This window comes from Acomys russatus, chromosome 11, assembly GCF_903995435.1.
Source record: "Acomys russatus chromosome 11, mAcoRus1.1, whole genome shotgun sequence".
Taxonomy (NCBI): domain Eukaryota; kingdom Metazoa; phylum Chordata; class Mammalia; order Rodentia; family Muridae; genus Acomys; species Acomys russatus.
Window position 1 is genome coordinate 10275135 of NC_067147.1, and position 24929 is coordinate 10300063.

General features: G+C 43.5%; 1 protein-coding gene across 2 annotated transcripts in view; it reads right to left on the reverse strand.

Moving 5' to 3' along the window:
• Usp49 (ubiquitin specific peptidase 49) overlaps window positions 1–24929 on the reverse strand; it is a 60399-nt gene that overhangs the window by 28712 nt on the left and 6758 nt on the right. For both annotated transcript variants that reach the window (XM_051152839.1, XM_051152840.1), the window contains exon 3: window positions 11154–11226. The gene's annotated coding sequence lies outside the window, so the exon portion shown is untranslated. The remainder of the gene's footprint in view (window positions 1–11153; window positions 11227–24929) is intronic.

A 24929-nucleotide genomic window follows, 5' to 3' on the forward strand; every position in this document is an offset into this window, starting at 1 on the left:
GGTCAAGGTCCTAACTGCCGTGGAATCCCACCCACCAATCTGGATGAATGAGCTAGGCACAAGTCTTAACCTTAAGAGAGAGTAACTTAACCTTAAGGCCAGGTGACTCTTATCAGGTCTGTTCTTGGGAAGTACTGGTTCTTTAGGAAGAGATTTTCCTCCAATAGTCTTGATGTTAAAGTGTTTTGTTGTTTTGTTTTCATGGAGAAGATAGTAGAGTATACTCTGGGGTGTGTGTGTATGCCTATGACTGTGCTCATATCTGAAAGATTCATCCAATTAAAATCACCAGGAGCCACCGACAGGCCAAAGCACCCTGAGAACAAAGCCTGGCATGTGTACTCGTCATCACTTTGAAATGGATGAGGCTGCTGGAATACAAGAACCACTGTTATTTTGTCTGGTGTGTGGGTAAACAAGTGTATTTATTACTATAGCTCATGTTTTTATTATGTTAAATATGGTTGCTTCTCGGATCAAAAGAATAACAAAGCCAGGCTGATGAGATGGCTCAGAGGGTCAAGGCATGCTGACAGCTGGAACACCTGAGTTCAATCTCTGGGACCGAGGTGACAGAAGGAGAGTCAACTCCTCCAAGTAGTCTTCTGACCTCCTCTTGCCTGTGTCCATGTACACACCCACAAATAATGAAATAAATGCTTTAAAAAAGGAGAAAAAAAGCGGGCCATGGTGACTCACACCTTTGATCCCAGCACTCAGGAGGCAGAGGCAGGCAGGTATCTGAATTTGATGCCAGCCTGTTTCACATAGTGAGTTTCAGGACAGCCAGAGGCACAGAGTGAGACCCTGTCTTGAAGAGGTTAGAAAGACGGCAGCAGCAGCAGGCCACTGGCTCTAAGTCTAGAGCACGGCTCTCCAGAGAGCCTCCCATGGGAGCTGGAGTTTTCTTTTGTACACTATTATTTCCTCACTAAGAGTATGTTTTTGTTGTTGTTGTTGTTGTTGTTCCATAATTATAAAATGTTAAAGGAGAAATTTTTAACATGCATTAACAGGCACCAGCGTGGTGGTTCGGTCAAGCCACACCAGCTCTTTCCTGTTAGCTCTGTGACTGACAAATGATGTCCTCCAGCCATCAGTTTCCTCAGGAAACAAGGAATATTTCTGTTAGTATACTTGGAATTATCACACTATTCAATTAGTAAACAGTTAAAAAATGCTTCAGGCAATGCCTGGCACCATAGAGCTCAGGTGACAGTTACTTGATCAAGTGACACTCTGCCTCCCGTCAGATCAGAGGTCACTGTGAGCACACTGAGACTGACTAGGCAGCTTCTGCTGAGGTCCTGTTGGCAGACCCTCACACACTCCGCTTCCTACTGCCAGATGATACGGGTAACAGACAAAATATGTCTGGGGAACTGGTTACTTTGGGGTGTGGCTAGTAATCTTCAAATGAAACCCAACCACTTAGTTCCATGCCATTGAGTTATGCCTTTCAACTGTCTGCTGGCACTACTGGAGGCTTTGAGAACCTGCAGTGCTGATGAGCTCTGACACGTGGGCAGCCACTCTCAAAGTGCACTCTCTGAAAGCCCCTGCTTCGCATGGCCAACTAGCTGCTGGGTGAACAGGGAAAAATCAAGCAGAATTTACTCAAGATAGACTTTGAAGACATACTGAACTGTAACTTCAAATGGTCCAGCTCCACTGGGGACATAGACTCACAGTGGCAGATCCACCTAGGGGGCCACTGAGCGTCTGGAGTCTTTCTTTGTGAAGAAGATGGCAGGTGCAAACTGTGCCAAGTGTGGGATGTGGGGCCTGTGGCTGTAAATCACAGGCTGGGATGTAAAGGATCTGCTGGCTCCTCAGCAGTTGCTGGCCAACGACTGTCATCTTCAACTGCAGAGGATGAGCTGTGACTCTCCATCTGCATTCTTCAATGGGTTACTTACTTTATTGCTAAGATGACAGTTGGCCACAAGGCAGTTACCCATCTGCCTAGAAATTGAAAGTGGAGAGACTCATACACAGGGGAAAATGTACAACAGATCTGTTCCATTTTGTACTGAGCCATCTGACACGCAGTCTCCTCTCAATCTTCTAGGTGCCCACCATAACCTTTTAATCACACCCTGAGACCTAGAATTAGAAAGGGATGCATTAGGAAGACTGGAACCGGTTCTTCCACCCTGACTATCTACACTTCCTGCACAATGCCATGTGGCTCAGGAGCAGCTCAGGTGAGTCTCGAATCTAAGCCATTGTCTACAAGGTCCTGCCTGGCAGTTATGGTCGTGACCCGCAGGTTGAGCACCACTGACCTACCCAGTCTTTTGCGATCACTGTCACACATGTGCTCTTAGAGGTAGGCCCAAGAGCTCCTAAACACCTTTACAGGCTCTTTCTCTCCTCGCAGATCCAAGCCTCTGCCAGCTTTAGATAGCCCACTTACAACATTTTTCTATAACAGCACTGACTTTATCCTTCTAGGAGTAAGGCGACAGGACAGAGAAAGGGGAAAAGGGCAGTTTCCTCCCGGGTTTGTAGTACTGCAGACCCTGCACTAGACAGGAAGGTCCCTGCTTTGAGTTTCAGGCATTTTTGGGCTTCTGCACTCTCGCTGCTCACACCCACAGCACTTGTGCCTGGGCACTGAGGTGTGAGAGTGGTGAAGTAGGACCCTCCCCCTTCTGACCTGTCAGAGCTAGAGGCTGCATGGGCAGCAAGATGGCTCAGTCTGAATGCCTTCTGCAAAGCCTGCCAACCTGAGGCTAATTCCCCAGAGCCCACACTGGGGAAAAGAGAACTGACTCCTACAAGTTGTCCTCTGACTTCTACAAACACACACCACAAGACACGTGAGTGTAACACACACACATTAGAGGCGTCAGCCTGAATCTCTGTCACGCCTAGTGCATGACTGAAGCTGGTGCACTTCTGGGTTTGACTGCCTTGCGTTCACACCAGGGACCTCAAACCCTGCTCTCCTCTCACCCAGCTGCTATGACTAAACCCTCACACTGCTGCTCTGTGCCCTCTGCAGATTTCTGGCTACATTGGGTGTGGGAGGCCACGTAGAACATGCTTACTTGATCTTACCCATTACAAGACCCCTACAGGAACATTTTTTTTTTTTTTAATTCTCAAAATACAATATAATAGGCGTGAAGAGATGGCTCATCACTTGCTAGTCTTGGAAAGAGCCCAGGTTCAACTCCCAGCACCCATGGTGGCTCCAGCTCCAGAGGAACCAACAGGCACATAGCATGCATGTAGGCAAAACACCTATCTATAAAAAATAAAATAATCTTTAAAAAAGTAAAGCAATATAATAAAAAACATTTAAACTAATAGGTGAGAGGGACATTTTCTTTTCTTTTCTTTCTTTCTTTTTTTTCAAGACAGGGCTTCTCTGTGTAGCCTTAGCTGTGCTGGACTTGCTTTGTAGACCAGGCTGGCCTCAACAATGATCCACCTGCCTCTCCCTCCCTGAGTGCTGGTTTTAAAGGCTTGTGCCACCACTCCTGGCTAGAGGGACATTTTCTTTAGTGATGTAGTCAAAATAAATTCCCACTTATACCCTGCAAACAACCCTAGTAAAACTCACCGAGTCACCAAAAACTAAAAAGAGACGAAGCAGGAAACAGGGCTAGTTAGTTGGAAAGGGGAAAGAGAATTAAGAGGAGTTGGAGGGGGCAAGGGCAGTAACAGAAGTGGTGAAGACGATGCAAATGCACTATGCACATGTATAAGAATGTCACCATGAGACCCACGCTGTTCTCAGTGCTCATAAACCACATGCCATGGATACCACTAACATGTACCCTGACACACTTACACAGCTATGCCTATGAGAGTTTACACAACACCAATAGGGTTATATTTATTGGAATTTGGGAGAAATGCTTTATGAGCCCCTTTCACACTCCTGTCAGCAGTGTTTCCCTAACAAGTGGCATCTTCAATATGTTTCAGTATGACATTTGATAAATTATATACATGTTTTTAAATTTTGTATGGTTTAATTATGATAAATATTGATCATTTTCTGTTTTATGTGAACTATCAGTTCAAATATTTTTCTACTGGGCTTTGTAAAAAGACTGTGTTCTAAAAGAGCTCGAAGTACGTATTTTCCAAGAGTAAGAGGAGAATGGCCTTTAAATTATATATTTAAAAATAGTTAAGATTAGACTGGGCAATGGTGGCACACGCCTTAGTGACAGCACTCAGGAGGGAGAGACAGGTGGATCTCTGAGTTTGAGGCCAGCCTGGTTTAGGGAGTAAATTCTAGGACAGCCAGGGCTACACAGAGAAACCTTGTCTCAAATAAAACAAAATAAATAAAATAAAATAGAAAAACAAAAACTGGAATATTTTAAATCATCTTAAAAAGATGACAAATTAGCTGGGTAGTGGTGGTGCACGCCTTTAATCCCAGCACCCGGGAGGCAGAGGCAGGTGGATTGCTGTGAGTTCCAGGCCAGCCTGGTCTACAAAGCAAGTCTAGAACAGTCAGGGCTTCACAGGGAAAACTTGTCTCAGAAGAGAGAGAAGGAGAGGGAGAAAGAATGAATGATGGCCGGTCACTGGGCATGGTGCACACCTTTAATCCCAGCAATTGGGAAGCAGATAGGTGGGTTTCTGTGAGTTCAAGGGCAGCCTGGTCTATAAAGCTACACAGAGAAACCCTGTCTGGAAAAAGAAAAAGAAAAAAAGAAAACAGAGAGAAGAGAAGATGAGAATGGCAGGGCTGGGTGTTGCTCAGTCTTGCTTACTACACAGGGCCTGGCATTATTCTTAGCACAGTAGAGGAAGGGAGGAAAAGAGAAAGAAAGGAGAAAGGGAGAGAGGGAATGTCAAAGTGAATGAAAAAAATATGCATGAATGAATTTCATTTCCTTGATGTCAGGTGATCCAAAGTATCATATTCAAGTCTGGGAATAGTACATATGAAGTATTGAATTAAGGGGAAATGGAATTTTTTTTGTTAGTTTGTCTTGGGTTTTTTTGGTTTGTTTGTTTTGTTTTGAGACAGAGTCTCTATTGTGTAGCTTTGGCTCTCCTGGAACCAGATATATAGAATGGGATGACCTCAAACTCACAGAGATCCTCATGTCTCTACTGGGATTGAAGGCTTAGGCTAACACACCAGGCTGGAAACAGGGATTGCTTTTTTTGTTTGTTTATTTGTTTGTTTTTCCATCTTTTTCTGGCTTTTCAAGACAGTTTCCATGTGGGAAATGGGAAGTTTTAACAGGAGTGGATTTTGTGTTTAGGTGAAGCTAGAACATCTGCCATGCCTTTTTGACATCATCTAACTATCCCATAATTATACCATAGTCAGTCAACAAGAGCCACTAATTTAAGAAAACTGAGTATCAGGCAGGTAGCACACACCTCTCATCCCAGTACTAGGGGAGGGCTTGAGCTGCAAAATATGTACTATATATATATAGTGTCAGGTCCTTTCTAGACTCAATTCTTGTTTGAGAGCAGATAAAGGGGCAGGGAGATAGCCCCACCCAAAAGTGTCTGCCCAGCAAGCCAGAGTGTCTGAGCTGGGCCCTCATCTCCCAAGTAAAACAAGGCAAACATGGGGCTGGAGAGATGGCTCCACAGTGAAGAGCACTCGCTGCTCTTACAGAGGACCTAGGTTCAGTTCCCAGCACCCACATGGAGGCTTACAACCACTTGTAACTCCATCTTCAGGGAACTCTAACTCTAACCAAGGCCAGCCTGGGCTACACAGAAAGTTCCAAGATGATTAGGGATATACAGAGAAAATCTGTCTCAAACACCACACACACACAAAGCTGGGCATGGTGGTGCACGCAGAGACAGGTGGATCTCTTGAGTTCAAGGCCGGCTAGGATTACAAAGTAAGTTTCAGGACAGCCAAGGCTACACAGAGGAACCCTGTCTTGGGGGAAAAAAAAAGAAAAAAAAAAAAAAAAAAAAAAAAAAAAAAAAGAAGAGAAGCTAGGCGTGGTGGTACAGGCTTTTAATCCCAGCATTTGGGAGGCAGAGGCAGATGGATTTTCTGTGAGTTGAGACCAACCTTGTCTACAAAGTCCAGAATTTTGTCCAGGACAGCCAAGGCTATACAATGAAACCCTGTAAAACAAAAAGATACTAATATTCCCAAATCATCTGTTGCCTTTAGGTTTTTTTTGGTTTTTTGTTTGTTTTTGGTTTTTTGAGACAGGGTTTCTCTGTAGCCTTGGCTGTCCTGGACTCACTTTGTAGACCAGGCTGGCCTCGAACTCACAGTGATCCACCTGCCTCTGTCTCCCAAGTGCTGCGATTAAAGGCATGCACCACCACGTCCGGCCATCTGTTGCCTTTAAAAATAATTATCCAGGCCGGGCGTGGTGGCGCACGCCTTTAATCCCAGCACTCGGGAGGCAGAGGCGGGCGGATCGCTGTGAGTTCGAGGCCAGCCTGGTCTACAAAGTGAGTCCAGGATGGCCAAGGCTACACAGAGAAACCCTGTCTCGAAAAACCAAAAAAAAAAAAAATAAATAAAATAAAAAAAAATAAAAATAATTATCCAGGGCTGGAGAGATGGCTCAGCAGTTAAGAGCACTGATTGCTCTTCCAGAGGTCATGAGTTCAATTCCCTGCAACCACATGGTGGCTCACAACCATCTATAATGTGATCTGATACCCTCCTCTGGCCTGCAGGTGTACATGTAGACAGAGCACTGTATACATAATAATAAATAAATAAATCTTTAAAAAAATTATCCAATCATTAATCAAGGAGATGCTCCCACAGACTTGTCTACAGGCGTTATGATGAAGGTGCTTGCTCAGCCGAGGGTCCTCTTCCAGATACTGTAGCTTGTGTCAAGTGGACAAAATACCCAACTAGGACAGATACCTTCCTAAGGATGTCTCCTGAGCTTTGAGCAGTCAAGTGACACATTCTCTCTCTCTCTTTCTCTCTCTCTCTCACTCTCTCTCACCCTCCCTCCCTCCCTTCCTCCATCTGTTCTTCTCTTTCAACGTTTTTCTGAGACAGAGCTTCTCTGTGTAATAGCCCCAACTGTCCTGGAACTCACTTTGTAGATGAGGCTGGCCTCCACCTCACAGAGATCCACCTGCCTCTGCCTCGCTCAGAGCTGGGATTACAGACGTGTGCCACCGTGCCTGCTGTGGCCACCTCTTTTAAGTAGAAGACAATTGGACATTCCAGTTTTTAAGACATTAAGCCCAGCTAAGAGTAAATCACCTGGCAGGGAGCAATACTGAGTGGACAACAGCAATTTGATTTTTCTGATTAAAAAGCTTCTCAAATACCATCAAGAAAAGGGAGGCCAAATGCTCAACTAAAAAAAAAAAAAAAAAGCTTCTATTAAAGTGTATTTTAAGGTTAAAATAAGCACTAGATAAAGCCTGTGGTCATCCTCATTTTGAGTGTCAGCTCCTCTTTCCATTAGTACTCTATTGAGATTCTTGACCAGCTGCGCTTAGCTCTGGTCGGATGGACATGTGGCTGGTGAGCAGGCTCTGATGCTGTGTTAGTTAACCTGCAAGGCATTATTGAGTGACTCAGTCTAATGAGCCAAGAAATCTCTTTCTATTTAAAAGTCTCCAAGGAAATTACAGGGTCTTGAGAGCAGCTCGCCATGTAAAGAAAATCTCATACATGCAAGAACATTTTTCTTCAAATAATAAAAAGCAGTAGAATAAATAGAAAACTATGGCAAAATTGGCACTAATTTTGAAAGTAAATGAAGTCAAATCAGATTCAACAGAAATGCTAGGCAGATCTAACTCTATTGCTATACTGGAGTTCCATTAGGATACTAAACTTCCCAAGTCATTTGTTGCCCTTTAAAAATAATTTTTAAAAAGTTACAAAATGTCAACTACAGTATCCTTGAAGCAATCAGGAAATGCGAGTCACTGAGTTGGTGTGTAAGATTTACAGGGATAGCCAGGCATAGTAGCACATACTAGAGAAGGCTATGAGTTCAAGGCTAGCTTAGGCTATGTAATGAGACCCTGAATACACACACACACACACACACACACACACACACACACACACACACACACACACACAGAGTAACTGCTAACTCAGATTTCCCTGGTGAGGAGGCTATATCTGGGGCAACAAACTCAAACTCTGGAAGGGATATGCGCTCTAGCAACGTTTTCTTTCTCTCATTTTTTTCCTGCTTTGTTTGCAGCCTCTTCCACAGGGCTGCAACATAGTAGATGCTTGGCTAATATTATAAACTAAAAAGCTGTCTGAGGAGGTGCTTTCCAAAGCTAAGAACATGCCACACAAAGAGGAGGGCCGCTGACTCCGGCCCACATGGGGCTTGCTTACTGCTCCCAGCAACCCCTCAGAGAGGAGTGGTCTCCACATTCCTACAAATGTCTTTAATGGCCAAGATTAATTAAGGAAGAGACAGGTTCGACTACCTACTTCTGCATCTAGTCAGATTCATATATGGAGCCTTCTAAAAACTCACTGCATGCCCAGGAGTGGATAAGGATGGAAAACAAACCATGTTCTTTATTGTTAATAAAATAATGCCAACCTCAAGCTGGACATGGTGCATATGCCTTTAATCGGGAGGCAGCACTTGGGAGGCAGAGGCAGGTGGATCGCTGTGAGTTCAAGGCCAGCCTGGTCTACAAAGCGAGTCCAGGACAGCTAAGGGTACACAGAGAAACGCAGTCTCAAAAAACAAAAACAAAAGCAAAACAAACAAAACAAAAAATATATATAATGCCAACCTTATCACTCCTGGAAGTCTGAATAATTCTTGGAACCCCTGTAAGACCCTGCTAAAGAATAGAAATGGTGGGCTGGAGAGATGGCTCAGTGGTTAAGAGCACTGACTGCTCTTCCAACTCCCAGCACCCACATGGCAGCTCACAACTGTCTGTAACTCCAAGATCTGACACCCTCACACAGACATAAATGCAGGCAAAACACCAAAGCACATAAAATAAAAATACATAAATTTAAAAAAAGAATAGAAATGATAAGAACAACACTTTGATAATGTTTATGAAAGATTCTCAAACAACTGATGGGAAGTGGGGGCGCAGCACAGGGGGTGATGAGAAAAGAGAACAGAAACCGGCACTGCATGCAGTGCATTTAAAACAAGGCCAAGACATCTGATCAGTATTTCCAGAGGAAGGAAATTGCCATTTGAAGAAAAGAAAAACCAACGATTCTCTCTGACAAGACCCCAGAACAAAAACCACATACCCTATAACACACAATTACAATTTTTCTTTCCCAAAGAAAAACAAAAATGATTTAGTTATGGTGACTTTTCTGGGAAATATTTGGCCTTCAGGCCTTATTTAAATTCACACCTTACTCCTAAGTTTGTATTGCAAACCTTACAAGTTTCTATTAACTAAACCACATTGCCCTGGTCAGCAGACAGCAGCAGGCCGACAGCTGAATCCCGAAGCTGCCATTTAGAATACAACTTGGTTTTCTGCACCCCACCCCTACCTCCATGTAGCTTTTGTGGACTTGCTATGTAAATCAGGCTGGCCTCAAGGGCCCTGCCTTCTCAGTGCCGGGATTAAAGGTGTGTGCCACAGCTGGGCTGAATTTGAACTCTTGATCCTTTGTCCTTTAACTCCCAAGTGCTGAGATTATAGGGAGCATGCCACCATGCCTAGTGCTCACCTTAAGATTAATAACAGTATCTGCCTGTGAGTGGGTGACAGAACTAAATGAGATAATGAATAAATCATTTAAAAATTGCCCAACACAAAAATACTAAATGTTGACTTGTTTATTTATTGCCCTAATACAACAGACTCGATAGTCAGAATAGATCAGATGATCCATAACAGCGGAAGAACACCCAGGATACACACCAGGGAACTACAAGAAAAAGATGTCTTTGCTTTCTCAAGTTAGGCAGTTTTCTGCATGACTAAGCAAGTGGTGACAAGCAATGGGAAAGACATCAGAAAAAATTTCAGGGACTGGAGAGATGGCTCAGTGGTTAAGAGCAGCAGTTGCTATCTCTCCGGAGGATTTGGCTTCTAATCCCAACATCTGAGCGGTGGCTCACAACCACCTGTAACTCCAGTCCCAGGAGATCTAATGCCCTCTTCTGGCCCCATGAACACCTAACACACACATGGTAAACAGATAGGTATGTAAGCAAAACACTTACACAAAAACAAACAAATTTTAAAAACCTTTACTTTTTCAAAGGTACAATGCTGTGCAACAAGAAAAAAGAAACCCCAAAACAGGGGAATGGTGCTACCCCCCTGCTATCCCAAAACTGAGAAGGTGGAGTTAGGAGGATCCAGAGTTCAAGGTCACCCTCAACTCTATAGTGAGTTCAAGGCCAGCCTGTCTTTAAAAAGAAATTCATTCATTCATTCATTTATTCAAGAGGACTCTATAGCCAGGTGTGGTGGTACACACCTTTGATCCCAGCACTCAGGGAGGCAGAGGCAGGTGGATCTCTGTGAGTTTTAGGCCAGCCTGGTCTACAGAGTGAGTTCCAGGACAGCCAGGGCTACATAGAGAAACCCTGTCTTGAAAAAAACAAAAAACAAAAACAGAGAGAAAGGGCTAGAGAGCTGGCTCAGAGGTTAAGAGCACTGGCTACTCTTCCAGAGGTCCTGAGTTCAATTCCCAGGAACCACGTGGTGGCTCACAACCATCTATAATGAGATCCGGTGGGCAGTCTCACACACAGGCAGAACACTGTATACATAATAAATAAATCTTAAAAAAAAAAAAAAAAAAACAGAGAGAGAGATATTACCACCTGACACACATCTGCAGTTGCTCAAGTGAACAGGACCCCATGGCGAGGCTGATATCACAGCAGCAGGCAGTATGCAGAGGAGAGGGGGTGGATAATGACTCTTGACAGGCCATGGCAGTGAGCACAGTGTCTAGTCAACCATCAATACACTTCAAGCCTACCCAAGACCTGTTTTAGCATTCTTGCGGGTCTCAAGGTCCCATTTTATCTTTAAGTATGACTGTATCTCCTCTTAGTCTCTGGTATTGAAAAATGCGCAAGGTTAAGATGGAAGCTGGGATCAGAACTTCAGAAGATCAGCAAGACACAGATCACAACTAATCACACCTGTAAGATCAAAGACTGGTCATACCATGGTGAGTGCCTCTCATAATCAGATTTTACCACAGCTTTATTCCTTACCCATTAAACAAGCTGTTTCCATCTTCTTCCATAGTATCACATGGTCACTGCTGGGTTGCCTCTTCTCTATCACCTACGAGGGGAAATAACCAGTCAGCATGGGCTGATAGACGGCGAGAGCAAAAGCAGCTTTGTAACATATATTTGTAAGTTCAGAAAAGGATTAGTATATCACAACACACTGAAATCTCTACAACTTTTTTGACATTGACATTTTAAAAAAATAGGAAACAGTATGACCCATGTTTCAGCCAAGAGCAACCAAAGATTCAGTCATTTACAGGGAGATGAGCCATAAAGGCAAGCATTAAGGGCTTTCTTCTGGGAAAAAACAAACAAATGTCTGTAACGATCTCACATTGTCTTTGCATATAACTTGAAACTGTCAGAACTGAAAAATCATGCTAATAAAAGTACTCCAGTGTCAAAAGCTAAGCTTATTTACGCACAAGTGAAATGCAGAATAGTTTAGAGATGGTGTGAGACGACTCCTTTGTGTTAACTGGGTTTATGAACTATATGTAAACAGCAAGTATCTTTAAAGGCAACATATTCTATACACAAGGATATTGTATTAAGCAAAGACAACTAACTACAGCTTATGAGTCCAATAAATTACACATGTGATCATTTTTTAGCTTTCAGATGCTTTACTTGAAAGTTAATAAAACTTGATTGGTTGTACTAGCTGCTATGTAACAGGACAGCAAATCCTCTCTTTTATCAGCCTAATGGTGAACACAAGAATTCCTCTCAGAAGAAACTTTCTTTTCGAAAATATGCACCCTTGATATGGGGCCCCACCTCTCAGGTCTGGTCCCCTTAGAGTGGGTGGTTCCTGGAAGAATGGCTGTCAAGATCCCAGAATGGTTGTCAAGAAAGGGAAATTGCTCTGCATTGTACAAGGCAAAGAATTTGTTGTTTTATCTCTAAAAGGGGCTGGGAGAAGAATGTTGAGAGGGACTGAGAAGAAAAGAAGAGCCAGCACAATAGGGCAGAGCTGGGGCTGGGTGGGGGTGAAGAGCTCAGGCCAAGGACATCTGACAGTTGTCGCATTAATGCAGAGCTGGGCTCTCTCCACCTCTATTTTGCTGCCTTTCTTTAGTTAGGTATACAAACCCACAATGCCCTGTGTGAATAGAGCCTTTCTGAAAATCAAAGGCACCATGTTTCACATTTGGGTGCACTTGGTGCAAATCAGTAGCACAGGGCAAGAAAGACTGGGCCCACAAGGCAGAAGAGGTGCAAGACTGTGAAACTCTTGAATGCTTTTAGGAAGAACATTATCTATTCTACATTATAGGCTGCAGGTCTGAGGCACTTACCCAGACAAACTACACTGACAGTATATAGACAGCCTCAAATTCAGACACCATTCCCCTCTCTCATCCAAACAACCTGACTTCCAAAGTAACAACACCCCTCTTCTCAAAAGCTAATTACAGTTAAAGCCAAGCAATTTTAATTTAATTCTAGATGCTCCTTCCCCCAAACTAAGTAATCACCTCTACACTCAATAGCATGTTGGATATGTAACCACATGGAATTTATGCTTAACATCCTTACTTGATGCTAGTCTAAAGGCTATGCAGGGTGTGGTGGCATACTCCTTGGACAGGAATGTTTTAGAGGCTGAAGCAGGAGGCTCTCTGAATTCAAGGCCAGTCTGCTCTGTGGTGCTAAGTATAGTAGCAAATGCAGGGCTTCTGTCATCAAATAAGCACTCTATCAATAACCTACTACTTTTATGCTGTAGCTTGGTGATTAAATGCTTGCCTGGCATGCTCAAGGCCCTCAGTTCAAATCCCACCACCATAAATCTCAAATGAGATCTGACTCTGTATTTCATTATATCTAATAAGACACTAGAAGGAACTGCTCCTTGATAAGGGTTGGTACAAGAGCATGGGAGTGAAAAAGCCTTAGATTTAGAATCAGGGGGCTTGAGCCTATTGTCCAGGTTACCCACCTATGAGCCGTGAGACCTTGGACAACTCACCTATGACTTGGAACCCCTGCACCTCCTCCATTATAATGGATATAACACCAGCTGTGCTCCCAAAGATGCTGCAGAGATCAATAAGAACTGTGTATAAACGCATTATAAACAGACAAGAACTGCACACATGTAATGTTATTTTGGTAAGAAAAGAACCTGGTACTTAAACATTCCAGGAGCTCTGAGTAAGTGGGATCAAAGAGCCAGGTCATCTAGGCAGAATTCAAAGAATTCCGAAATGTGTTTGCCATTTGGTTCTTCATTTTAGTTAAATAATATCTAGTTTAAACCAACAAGCTTCATAGTGGCTAAAGGACATAATTAGATAAGAATTCTAGACTGAGAATTTCTTCTTACTAAAAAATAAAGTAAAATAGAACGAACTAAGAGCAATGGCTTAGTAGGAACACACCCATAACTAGTTAGGTGTGAGCAGCAGCAGAGGCAGCCACAGCAACCACCTTAGCCTGCACCAGAGTTCCCACTTATCACTTTGGAATTCTAATCTTACTTTTTATATCTCTACATAAAATAAATACTGTTAATTGGGAGAGTCTAACCTTCCAACATATAGTTACACTATTTTTAAAACTAATTCTGCAATCAGGCACTCCTTAGAAATACCAGAAAATGGGCTGGAAAAATGATTTAACAGCTAAGAGCACTCGTGGCTCTTCCAAAGGACCTGGGCTCAAATCTCCACACCTATGTCAGCTACCTGTAACTTCAGCTCCTGGGCTCCAGTGCCCTCTTTTGGCTCCCAAGGGTACCCCCGCCCATAAACAGATGATAGATAGATAGATAGATAGATAGATAGATAGATAGATAGATAAATGACACTGGGCTGGAGAGATAACTAAGTGTTTAAGAGCAAATGCTGTTCTTGCAGAGGACCCAGGCTTGGTTCCTAAGCAATTATGTCAGGTGGCTCACAAGCACCTGTAATCCAGCTCCAGGCGACCCTCTTCTGGAGTCTGTGGGCCCACCTAGAAACACACAGACAAGGACACACAAACTGCAACTTTAACAGGGAGGGGACATGTGGAGATGTCCAATGTACTCCTACCAGACCTCACTGCTGCTGGGGTGGTTCAGACACATTTGCTCTATCAGGTCTCAAAATGAGATAGGTGTCAGTGGCATTTTACAAAGTGGGGTCAGACTTCGTAAATGACTTGATCCCACACAAGGGCATAGACTGGGGCCAAGTGCTTTACTGATGCATTCCAGTCACCAAGGAACACAGTTCACAGTGTTGTGCCTATGGTTTGAAGTTACTGAACTATGAATTGTCCTTTTCCACAAAGCATTTTTAGAACTGACCAAGAAGAAAACAGTATAGTAGAAGTCTTTTTAATGCTTGATTTAAGCTCCTTAAAATATAAACATCAGGGTGGCACACGCCTTTAATCCCAGCACTTGGGAGGCAGAGGCAGGCGGAATGCTGTGAGTTCGAGGCCAGCTTGGTCTACAAAGTGAGTCCAGGATAGCCAAGGCTACACAGAGAAACCCTGTCTCAAAAAACAAAAACAAAAACAAATAAATAAAAAATAAACATTGGGCCTAGTGCGGTGGCTCATACTGGCACCCCAGCCACTCAGGAAGCTAGGCCAGGGGAGATGCTCCATTCATGTACAGCCTTGACTACATAGTTCTAGAGCCACCCTGAGCTACAGGATAAGCCCCTAACTCTAAAAAGCAAAGGGGGGAAAATCTGGAAAAATCTTGAAATGTAAAACATAGATTTTTGTCAGTTTTAAAATTTACCAAATTAAGCCAGGCACGATGGGGCACGCCTGTAATCCCAGCATTCAGGGAGGCAGAGGCAGGTAGATCTCTGTGAGTTCAGGGCCAGCCTGGTCTACAAAACAAGTCCAGGACAGCCAAGGCTACACAGAGAAACCCTGTCTTAAACTAAACCGAACCAAACCAAAAAAAATCACCAAAATAAACTGGGCTGTAGTAGCACATGCCTTTAATCCCAGTACTCAGGGGCAGGTAGGTCTCAGAGTTTGAGGTCAGTCTGGTCTACAGAGTGAGTTCCAGGACAGCCAGGGCTACCCCCAAGAAATGAAATATAATTCACCAAAATAAAACTAGATCACAATAAGAAAAATATTACTTAAATTTCACAAAATAACAGTAAACTAAGAAAACATGTGGTGATATAAGCCATGGATAGATGTAGCTCAGTTGTAGTAGCTCCCTGGCCTAGGAGGCCTGAAGCCATGGCTTTAATCTTAGCACTTTGGAGTGGCAGCCACAGAAAGAACACGAGACTCTGTTGTAGCTCTGGACAGAAAAGTAATCACTGGTAAGCCATTTCTACTCTGCAGTATGGACATATCTGTGAGTTCAAGTCTAGCCTACTCTACACAGGGAGTTCCTGACCAATCAGAGCTGCAAACTGTTAAGTCTTTTTTTTTTTTTTTTAAGTAAAATTATAAAGACTGCAAAGCAAACTTGGGTGGAGGAGCTAAGACCACCAGAAGAACTCGGAATGCCTGTGAAAAGGAAGACAGCAGGCAAAACTGAAGAATGGCAAAAACTACCTCTAGATTTCCCCTCTGACTCCTGGTGGCCACTAACTGAGGCTGCGAGGTTTTCTCCTCCAGAAAGGTGACTGGAGAGACCCTGGTTTAGACATACCTAGGGCAGCACAGCAATGTCACGGGCAGGAGTGGTGAGAAACGTGCAGAGAGACAATGGTGTTCTAGGACAGCCAGCGCTACACAGAGAAGAGAAGCAAAGCAAAGCAAAACCCCAACCCAAGATGTTTATTCTTTCATGCTACTAAGTGGAGAGACTTTATAAAAAATAAAAGGGCTGGGAGATAGCTCAGCTGCTCTTCCAGAGGTCCTGAGTTCAATTCCCAGCAACTGCATGGTGGCTCACAACCATCTGTAAGAGCATCTGATGGCCTCTTCTGGCCTGCAGGTGTACATTCAGATAAAGCATTCATTTACATAAAATACGTAAATAATAAACCTTTAAAAAGAAAAAAAGATGTCAGATCTTGCTAAATTAGCCTAAAGGTTAAAACAATGTCAGTCAAAATGATAACAGGGCATTGAGACTATCTCAGCTGTAAAGGGCTTGCTTAACATCAATGTGCAAGGCCCCAGATTTGCTCCCCTAGCACAGGAAAGAAGGGAGGACGGAAATGGAGAGAAATGAGGGCAGGAAGGAAGGGTTCCACATACATTTAATGTAACAGAAAAAGCAAAGCCATAATACAGCTAAAAGGAAGAAATTTAGGAGATAACCTGGAACGCTGAGTCCAAGAAGCACAAATAAGGAAAATTTAAGGCTAAAAGTGATGGGCTGGACTACATGAAGTTCAAGGATGTGTATTCAATAAAGAACAACACAGAGTTAACAGAATACACTCAGGTGATATTCCGATGGTGCAACTGTGTATAGCTATGAAGCTTATAGATTATTATAATCATATCATTTCTAGTTTTTATAGGAAACAAAGAACACAGAGGCACCTCACAGAAGGAAAGCAATTCACTGAAGCATGAAGAAAAGCTCCAGCTCACTAGTGCCGTGCAGTCACACTGAGACATCACTCTAGATGGCAAAGGTAGCAATGTAAGTACTAGCAGTTTCAGGAACACCCTGCTTGTGGGATGGAATGTGATACATTCATTCAGCTCTTAACAGCACTTACGCCACCATGGCACTCCTGGGTCTGTATCCCAGAAATTCTAAATGATGTCTGCAGTATTGGGCTCTGCACAATTGTTACTGGTAGTATTGTTTGCAGTAGCCTAGGTACCCATTGCTATGGGGATCTATGTACACCATGGAATACTATGCTACACTTAAGACCAATTAGCTAAGTCTGCATCCAGCACAAATAGATCTTCAAAGAGTAAAAGTGAAAACCAGAGAAAGACGGCATTTCCAGGAGATTCCAAAGTCAAATTCTACAAAAGCAGAGTGAAACCAGATACTTTGTGACTAAAAATAAACACCCCTATTACAAAATATTTTACAAAAATGCATATAGAATTAAGAGTTTATATGAGACACATTAGAGAAGAGTCTGTGGGGAAGGAATATAGGAAAGGTGAGCACAGGCTTTTGTCCTCTGCCCAAACCATGGCAGTGTAAAGGTGCTTGTCTGGGCAGGCAGAGGCAGCTGGATCTCTGTGAGTTTGAGGCCAGCCTGGTCTACATAGTGAGTTCCAGGACAGCCAGGGCTACATAGTAAAAAATCTGTCTCAAAAAAACAAACCAAGGGCTTGAGAGATGGCTCAGTGTTAGGAGTGCTGCCTACTGGTTCTGGTGACCCGAGTTCAACTGCCAGCACCCACAAAGCAGTTCACAACTGTCTCTAACTCCTGTTCCAGGGGATCCAACACTCTCACACAGACATACTTGCAGGCAAAACACAAATGTATATAAAATACAAATAAATTATTTTAAAAAACAAAACTTCCCAAAACTCAAAAGAAAACCACTTTGCACTCACACATACATTAATTTATGCAACAGAACCATCTAAAAACCTCTCACATGGCAAGAGTTACGTTTAATTAATTTTTCTTTTAATTTAAAAAGTATGCTTTTGCTGGGCGGTGGTGGTGCACGCCTTTAATTCCAGCACTTGGGAGGCAGAAGCAGGTGGATTGCTGTGAGTTCGAGGCCAGCCTGGTCTACAAAGTGAGTCCAGGACAGCTAAGGCTACACAAGAGAAACCCTGTCTTGAAAAACAAAAAAACAACAAAAAAGTATGCTTTCATTAGGCATACAGGGAAAAAGCAAATTATACTACCATATATAGGTGTGTATACATGTGACTACTAGAGAAGCTCACATGTTTATGCATACTGTACTTTTTTTTTCTAGACAGGGTTTCCCTGAGTAGCCTTGACTGTCCTGGACTTGCTTTGTAGACCAGGCTGGCCTCAAATTCACAGAGATCTACCTGCTTCTGCCTCCCCGAATGCTGAGATTAAAGGCATGTGCCACCACCAACCAGCTTTTTTTTTTTTTTAAGATTTATTTATTTTTATGCAGAGTGCTCTGCCTGCATGTTCACCTGCAGGCCACAAGAGGACATCAGACCATATTATAGATGGTTGTGAGCCACCATGTGGTTGCTGGGAATTGAACTTAGGACCTCCGGAAGAGCAGTCAGTGCTCTTAACCTCTGAGCCATCTCTCCAGCCCCTGCCTCCCCCCCCCCTTTTTTTTTTGGAGACAGAGTTTCTCTGTGTCACTTTGTTGTCCTGGACTCATTCTGTAGACCAGGCTGGCCTCGAACTCAGAGCGATCCAATTGCCTCTGCCTCAAGTGCTGGGATTAAAGGTGCGCACCACCACCACCCGGCTCCTGTGCTGCACTTCTTATTGTGGGTTTGCAAGTGTGTGTGACCCTGAATGTGGATGTGGGTATGCATGTGGAGGCCAGGGCCAACACCATGTGTCCTCAGACACATACACATGGCCAATGCAAAGTGACCCTCTACCCCACATCCTCTTAGGACAGAACATGAGGGTTAAAAAACAAACAAAAATCCTGTTACTTTCCCCCCTTTCTCTGATCTTTTTAGACAAGATCTAGCTCTAATAGCCCAGGCTATCTTAAACGTGTGGCTGTCATCTTGCCTCATCCTCCTCAGTGCTGGTACCACAGGGCAGGCCACCATGTCAGGCTTTGTATTTCTCTTTTTATGTCAAGTGTATGAGTATAGAACAAATTCCTGTGAAAGTTTAAATTCTAATAAGCATAGTCAAATTTTCCTCCAAGAAGTTTCCCTTCCTGACAGCAGTGTACAAGGTTTTCAGCTTCCCCACAACCGTATCCTAGTGGCTAGCACTGACTTTTAAATCTTTGTCAGTCTTACATGTAAAAGGGTAGTAAATTTTATGTTTCATTTTATATTTATAATTATATTTAAATGCTTAGAAGTACCAGTGAGTTTAAAGCTTAGGTAGATTTTACAACTGTAACAGCTGTAGACTAATATGAACTGCTTATAGAAAAAAATCAAGAGCCATATTAACAGTATAATTGGGGAGGCTGGTTTTGCTTGACCAACTAGGGATTTCAGCATGGAGTATGCCGTGACATCAACCACAAACGACACAGGTGTGTAATCAAGACATACTTAGTTGCCTTTCACTTGGAATGCAGTGATAAGCTCACTAGGCTCTGTCACATATCTGGAACACTTGAGAATACACTTGGCTCTACAGTCATGTATTCACTTTCCTATCTTTATGCATTTACCTATTTTTGCCACTCTGACAGTAGAACCCAGGCCTTGTCCATGTTAGGGAAGTGCTGAACTACACACCCCCAGCCTTTACATCTCTTCTTTACTGGTAATGCCCCTCTGATCAATACACCTTGATGACATTTGATATAATGTTGCTTACGAATCTGATCTTTTCTAGGTGCTATAAAATACATAGGCGCAATTAGTATCTATGAGCATCCAATAAAATTAACATATAGGTAGCTACAAAGAACATAGAAAAACGAGCAGAGAAGTAAATGCTGGGGCCAGCCAACATGGCTCCATGGAAGGTATTTGCCACCAACCCTCATAACTTCCATTTGATCCCTGGAACCCACACAGTGGAAGGAGAGAACCAATTCTCACAAGCTGTCCTCTGACCTCCATGAACAATATGTGGCCCACAACACACAACACTAAATACATTTTAATAAGAAATAAATCAAGAAAGAAAGGAAGAAAAAAAAAGTAGATCTTAGCATTGGCTGTCCACATGGATACCCTAGACATTCTGGGATTCTTCCTTAATGTGGTGGTTTGAATAGGAACCTCTCCCATAGGCTCATATATTTGAATGTTTGGTCATTAGGGAGTGGCATTACTTAAGGAGACTAAAAGGTATGGCCTTGTTGAAGGAAGTCTGTCACGCACCCCTCCTACCCCTGCTTTGGGGTTTCAGGAGCCCAGACCAGGCCCAGAGGCTCATTCTCTTCCTGCTGCCTTCGAATTCAGATGTAGAACTCTCAGCTACCACACCTGCTTTGTGCCACTGTGTTCCCTAACAGACGATAGTGGGCCTCTGAAACTGTTAGCAATCCCAAACTAAACACCTTCCTTTTTAAGAGTTGCCATGGTCCTGGTGTCTTTCACAGCAACAGAACACTAATAGACCTGAAGAGTTATTTTTCAGCCAGGCGATGGTCGTGCATGCCTTTAATCCCAGTACTTGGGAGGCAGAGGCAGGTGAAGCTGAGTTCAAGGCCAGCCTGGTCTACAGAGTGAGCCCAGGACCGCCAGGGATACGCAGAGAAACCCTTTCTTGGAAAACAAAACAAACAAACACAAAGGTTGTCCTTTTAAGGGTTTACTTATTTTATGTGTATGTGTACATGCCTTCATAAGCTGTGTGCATTACATGAGTGCAGGTGCCCAAGGAAGCCAGACTATGCACTACATTTATGCACCTGCAGTGGACAGAAGGGGGCAATGGATCCCCTGGAGTAGGACCTGCAGATGGTTTTGAGTCACCCAAAGGAGGTCTTGAGAGCTGAATTCTAGTGCCCTGTGATGCTTAGGTATCATAGCTGAATGTTACTTTGAATCCCAGCTCACTCTGCCTCTGCCTCCTGAGTGCCGGGACTGCAGGCACACTCTATCTTGCCTTGCTGGGATCTGGAATTTATAAAAACAAAGCACCAATTCAGACCCACATACTCCTAAGTGCCCACATAAACGAGCCGACCCTGTTCACAGGTGCTGATTTGCCGTCAAAGGCCCACGATGACAAACCTATTAGCAATGATGGCTGAAATAAGCCATTCACACATTTTCTTACCCAATTTTCTTCATGACTACCTCCAGGTAACATTTTTTTTTTTCAAGGAGAATTGAATTGGCTCTAACAGGGACTTTGACCTTAGTATCCTGATAAACCAGTAGCTATTATTATAAAAACAAGTACTATAATTTATCTGCCATTCTAGAAGGATTTTAGCTCAAAATTGATAAACCAATAAACCTCTACCCATCCTTGCCTTAATTTTCAAATAAAATTTATACTGACAAGATAAACGAATCCTTCAGGCTATTTCAGAGTCAAATGGTCTTGGTTTTTAGCCCCTCCCACACAGGCCTGTGCTGGTGAACACACACAAATGACCCTGCACATCTTCTCCATGTCAGAGACTTAACGGAGGAAGAGACTAGGAGGCAGGAAGGAACAGGAACTGGATGTGACACATGCTAAAACTTAGCAATAATTTATATTTTGGTCACTCAGCTGCCTTTTGAAAAAGCTGATACAAGGGTAGAACCGCCTTTCCTTTGGGGAGCTAGGAGGCAGATACAAGCATCTTCCTAACTCACCAGCAATAGCGCTTGCTGCCCTCCACTCCCTGGCAGTCACAGGCCCAGCGCGAGCAGCACTGCTGGGTGGCTTCAAAAGACAATGCTGGAAGCCCGCTATTCTACTGGGCTGGGAGCAGCAAAGACTAGTTTCCTGGGCTCTAAACTATGCAGAGTGCCCTGCTAATCCTCCCCAAATCCCACAGCACAGGGGTGGGGGCGGGGAGCTGCACACAAACTATCAAACGGGGGCAGTAGCGATGGGCTACAGAAGGTCCTAGTGTTCCTATATGTAAGGAGAGGATGATGGAGAGGAGAGAGACACACACAAGCCTTTCAAACCGTGCAAAAAATTAGTTTTACCCCGATTCTTCTGATGTGCTTGCCAACATCTGCCCCCTATCATTTGTTAGCCCCCACTCTATGGAAGGCATGGAGTAGCAGGCATTTTCACACAGCGAGGCTGGGAGAGATGCTACCAGAGTGTAAATTACTAATTAGCTCAAAGGAAGACAAAGAGAGAAAATACCTGTCACAGATTGCTGTTTACAACTTGACACATAATAAAAACAACCCTGAACATTTCAGAAGAGCCCTTACTTTCCAGACTTCTATTAACATGTGAATGGGGAAGGAATGGTATTATAGTCTTTAAAAACTGTCCCTGTCTCAGAAACAATAACACATGATAGAAACAATGCTTCCCAAATAATTTGTAATTTTCTCCTCCTTATGAAAGGGAAGTGTTTCTAATTATTACAATCAGCTTTTATAAGGAGCTATATTTCATAGCTCTGATAACAGCTTAAAGAAAGGGAGAAAAGGAAACCACGCTCCCAAGTTCTGTGTTTCATGTTTGTCAGAAAGCCCTAACAGCCCTCTGGCTTAAGTAAGACAGGCTTGTCTGTTTTCACACGTGTAACATCGTAAAACGCTGGAGGTTGATTGGAGGTGAGATGGGGTCCGTTCATTTCAAGTGAAAACAATGGAAAAGATTCAAAATTGCAGTTGGGAGGTGGTGGCTATGTTACTATTTCTACGGATCACCTCACTGTAAGGCAGACCTATTTGTATGAATCCCAGTCGACGTTCTGGAAACAGCACCCTGTGTTGTTCCTTTCCAGCTCCTTGAAGCTGCATAAAGATCTTGAAGATAGGGTATCACCTCAAAGATTTCATGGCACGGCTTAGCAGTTGTTTCTCACACAACCACTGTCAGGCAACATTAGCAGTTACTGTGTCAAGGGTGTGAGTTCCAGGAGGTTCCCGACAGAAAAGCATTCAACAACACATTTTTTTGCTCCTAGCAGGACCCTTCCTACCTGTCATTCACAGGTGACAGAATCTTTCCCAGTATCTGCTAAAGAGTGCACACTGTATAACCTTACCACACCCTCCTAAGAGTTACTTAGGACTAAAACAAGGTAGCTCAGGCTGCCCGGATTTTATGGTACTCCTTCTGCCTCAGTCTCCTGCGGGCGGGGATTCCAGGTTTTGAACCAGTGCCCCTGACTTCTAAATTCAGTATTGACAGCACTTCCCAATAAAGGATCTAAATGAAATAAAATATATACCCATCTTATTCCCTTTCATTGTTTTCCAAGATATTTATTTATTTATTTATAGACAGGGTTTCTCTATATCTCACTGGATGTCCTGGAACTTACTTTGTAGACCAGGTTGGTCTCTTGGTCTCAAACTCACAGAAATCTTCCTGCCTCTGCCTCCTGAATGGGCCACCACATCCGGCCCCTATTTTTTTATGTGCATGAGTGCATTTACATGTATGTATGTATGTATGTATGTATGTATGTATGTATGCATGCATGTATTACCTTATGCAAGCCTGGCATGCTAGAAGCCATAAGAAATCATAGGATCCTCTAGAACTGGAGTTATAAGCGATTATGACCAGTACTTACAGAAGGTGCTGGGAATTGAACTCAGATCCTCTGCAAGAGCACTAAGTAATTTTTACCATGGATCCATCTCATCAGTACCTTCCCTTTTCTTTCCTTTCTTTCTCTCTTAAACAAATGCATTTGTATTAATTTTCTCCTATATTACTTGCTTGAAAATACTTAGAAAACAATACAGCAAATCAAGTGACGGAAAACAAGTAGTCATTTTGAGTAAGGCATGTAAAATCTCTTCCCGCCATTCCTGTAACTTCCTCAAGACTGAAACATTGTAATAAAAACACATAGTCATCAGAATACATTTTGCAAGTCACAGTAGTATCCCAGGAGTTAGACTTCCTGGCAGACAGACAGATAGGGAGGGAGAGTGACCACAGCTAGGTAATAAAGGTGTCAAATTTCCAAGCTGGCCAGCTTCTTCCTCACCCCCTAGACCTAGCAGCTTTAGTCTCCCCCATCAGGCCCCTGACTGGCTGGACAAATTCAAGGTCAGGTTGGGAGGAGTAACTCAACAGTTTCAGACCAACCAACCATCCTGTCTTCAAACTGACCAGGCCTAGGGGAGGGGAGGAAGACACTGCAGAGGCTTTGAAACCCCAAGGCTGAAGAAGAGACCTTCAGCTGTGTACACAGGGCCTAGCTCTCTGTGGGGGATTGGGAGGTGGGGGAGCAGGGGGGGGGTGCTGTATGTGCTTCCTCACCCTCAGCAACGTCCAGGGTTCTTTTCTTTTCTTTCTTTTCTGTTTCGTTTTCTTTTCTTTCCTTTTTGTTTCGTTTCGTAGAGTCTTCTGGAACTGTCTGTATGAAAAAGGATGACCTTGTCCCCCCCCACCACTTGTTTTTTTTTTTTTTTTTTTCCGAGTCAGGGTCTCTGTGTAGCTTTGGCTGTCCTAGACTCACTTTGTAGACTGGGCTGACCTCAAACTCACAGCGATCCACCTGCCTCTGCCTCCCTAGTGCTGGGATTAAATGTGTGCGCCACCATGCCTGGCCAAAGTCCATTTTCAATGCTGATTTTGTCTACAGTGCTTGAGGTTTCTCTGCTGTTACCTGTTGAGCCCAATCCAGACCCCTGGGCTCTATCAGCAGCACAGGCCTAAACCTGGAGAGCTTGGAAGGTGGAAGCAGGAGGTTCAAGAGTTCAAGGGAAGTTTCAGCTACGTGAAGCCCCGCTTCAAACAACAAATACCTTAAATCTCAACAGGTGTGGACTGGGACAGGGGCATCTCTGGGTTCAGGCCAGCCAGGGCTACACAGTAAGACACAATCTCAAAAACAAAACCAAAAAGTCACCAACAGAAGCTTCTAGTCACAATTTGCATGCTCAGCTAAGGCAGACACTCAGTCTCAGTAGTCTTGGCTTTCTGTCTGTCTGCAGAGGCCTTACTGTGCAGCCCAGGCTGGTCTTGAACTTGTGCGTAATCCTTCTGCCTCCGACTACCAAGTGCTGAGACTCCAGGCGTGACCCACCATACTCAACAAGCTTTGTTTTTAATTTTAATGATTAAATCGATCATTTCACCAAGTGAAAGCAGAGT